The sequence below is a fragment of the Rhinolophus sinicus genome, chromosome 4 (genome assembly GCF_057876585.1).
Source record: "Rhinolophus sinicus isolate RSI-liver-muscle chromosome 4, RSI-T2T, whole genome shotgun sequence".
Taxonomy (NCBI): domain Eukaryota; kingdom Metazoa; phylum Chordata; class Mammalia; order Chiroptera; family Rhinolophidae; genus Rhinolophus; species Rhinolophus sinicus.
The window spans coordinates 60157074-60159956 of record NC_142504.1 but is presented as its reverse complement, the minus strand read 5'-3'; positions in this window follow the sequence as shown (position 1 = coordinate 60159956).

Sequence of the window (2883 nt, the reverse complement as noted above, 5' to 3'; positions counted from 1 at the left end):
GAATCTTTTCTCATTATTCTGAAGAACTTCCTTTAGTATTACTTGTAATACAGTCCACTAGCAATAAATTATTCCAGCTTTTCTTTTTTTTCTTAATGTCTTCATTTCACCTTCACTTTTAAAAGACATTTTATTGGATTTCAAATTCTATATTGACAGTACTTTTTCTAACACTTTAAAGATGTCATTTCCTTGTTCTGTGGCCTTCATTATTTCTGAAGGACAGTCATCATTCTTTTTACTGTTCCCCTGAATGTAATGTCTATTTTTCTGCCTGCTTCTTAAGATTTCTCTTTATTTTTGGTTTCCATCAGGATGACTGTGAGGTGCTTAGATGTGCCTCACTCTTCTGTGTGATTCTTCCTTGGGCCTATGGGCTGATATCTTTCATCAGTTTTAGAAAATATTTGGCCATTATTTCTTCAAATGTTTCTTTTGCTCCATTCTTTCTCTTTTCTCCTTCTGGAGCTTCAATTGTACATATACTAGATAATTTGATATTGTTTCATAGGTTTTCAGTCCTCCGTTCTTTTTCTTAAAATTATTTTCCCTTTCTGTGCTTCACTTGGGTAATTTCTATAGTCTGTTTTTGTGTCTACTTACCCTTTCATCTGTTGTGTATAGTCTGTTTCTAAAGACTTTTAAAATGTTCTTTATTTCAGCTGCTTTTCAGCTCTAGACTTTCTAATTGATTCTCAGAGTTTTTGTTTCTCTGCTAAAATTTTTCATCTGTTCATCCACTGTTTAATATTTCCACTAAATTTTTAAACATAATTATGATAGTTATTTTAAAGAGCTTGTCTGCTAATTCCCACATCTGGCTTATTTGTGGATCTCCTTCTTTAGACAGTTCTATCTCCTTCTTGATTATGGATCACATTTTTCTCCTTTTTCACATATAAATGTGATTTTATACTGAATGCTAGAAATTGTATGAATCCTAATAGAGACTCTGGATTTTGTTATCTTACTCTAAAGAGATCTGAATTTTGTTCAGTGAGACTGAAGAATCACTTCAATTTTGCTGAGGCTTCGTTTCCAATCAGGTCTATTTCAATTTTCTCTTAGTCATACAGCATGGCCTTTATTCCTATGGCATGATTCTTACTCTTAATGAATGGCCTTTCTGGAGCTTAATTGAATGCCAGGATGTTCACTAAGGTCTCTGGCCTGGCCGGTTGAAATTCTTCAATACTGTGTGACTTCTTTTTTTTCAATTCATGGCTATGATTTATTAAGATAAAACCATACAAGCAAAATCAGCAAAGAGAAGAGGCATATGGAAAGAAGCCCAGTGGAAATAGGCACAAGGTTCCAAGGGTCTTGTCCCAGTGAAGTCACACAAGACACACTTAATTTCCTCAGTAACAAGTTGTGACAACATGAGTAAAATGCTGCCAATCAGAAAAGCTCATTAGAGGGGGTGACGTCATAGGAATGGCGGCAGCAAGGTGGTCTTCTTGAGTTCTCCTCCAGAACTTACCACAAATTGAACATCCATAACCATTCAAAGGACTCTCTGCTCATCATGCAGAACAGCTAAGAGACTCATAGAGGACTACTTGAAGGTGGGCAAATTGGGCGAGCAGGGGAAGAGGAAAGGGACTGGAGTGGAGAAGTGGCACGCATCTGTGGCTGCGGAGACGCAGTGGGTCCAAGGACAGAACAGAGATCACAAGAACCAGGCGGTGGGCTCTTTCCCTGCATCCCACAGCTGATCTCTCCTGCTGAGAGAGCAGCAAATCCAGCAGTTGAGGCAGTAACCTCAGCTGAGACCTCCAGCTGGGCCCTAGGTCAGACAAAGGACACAAACTCCATACCTGGGCGCCTCCCCCACTCTCCCAATCCTACCACCACCCTTCCAGAGACTCAAGCTGGCCCCTGAACTGAGGAGTAGTGTCAGATTACAGAGGAGCCATAGCGTTCAAGATTTAGGAAGACCTGATTTACAGCTCTGACCCAGGGAAGAGCCTGGGAAGTGTGACACTGAGGGACTGGGAGAGAGAAGACTCCTCCATCCCCAGCTCCCCCCCTTTCTGGCCTGCCTAGGGCAGGGCAATTACAACTGCGAAGAGAGACCCAGGGGTCAGCAGCACACGGCAGACACAGCTCTGGGCTTTCAGCACCTCAGAAATCTCTTGCCTGCCACACACACACACACACACATGGAAGAAGTGCCCTAAGACTCAGGAGACCTGGGCACAGGGCTCATTGTGTTACTCTCAGTGCGCATATCTGTAGGCAAGAGCAGAAACTGCACTGACTTTGTAAAAACTACCATCCAGACCCCATAACCCCACTCATCTAGAACTGCAGTCCCAGGGTCACTCTGGGCACCAGGTGACCAGCTCTGCCTACACAAGACGCAGAGGACTCTTTGGTACAGCAGAGGACAACCTGGAGATTACTTGGTGGGCTAAGCCAAGACTGGCGCTGCTTTTTTTGTTTTGTTTTGCAAATAAAAACCACAATGAGATACGACCTCACCCCAGTCAAAATGGCTATAATCAATAAATCAACAAACAACAAGTGCTGGCGAGGATGTGGAGAAAAGGGAACCCACGTGCACTGTTGGTGGGATTGCAGATTGGTGTGGCCACTATTGAAAATGGTATGGAGGTATCTCAAAAATCTGAAAATGGAACTACCTTATAGTCCAGCAATTCCACTACTAGGTATCTATCTGGAGAAACCCAAAACTCTAATTCTAAAAAATTTATGCACTCCTATGTTTATTGCAGCACCATACACAATAGCCAAGACATGGAAACAACCGAAATGCCCATCAGTACCCATTAAGAAACTGTGGTACATTTATACAATGGAGTATTACACAGCCATAAAGAAGCATGAAATCTTACCATTTGCAACAACATGGATGGA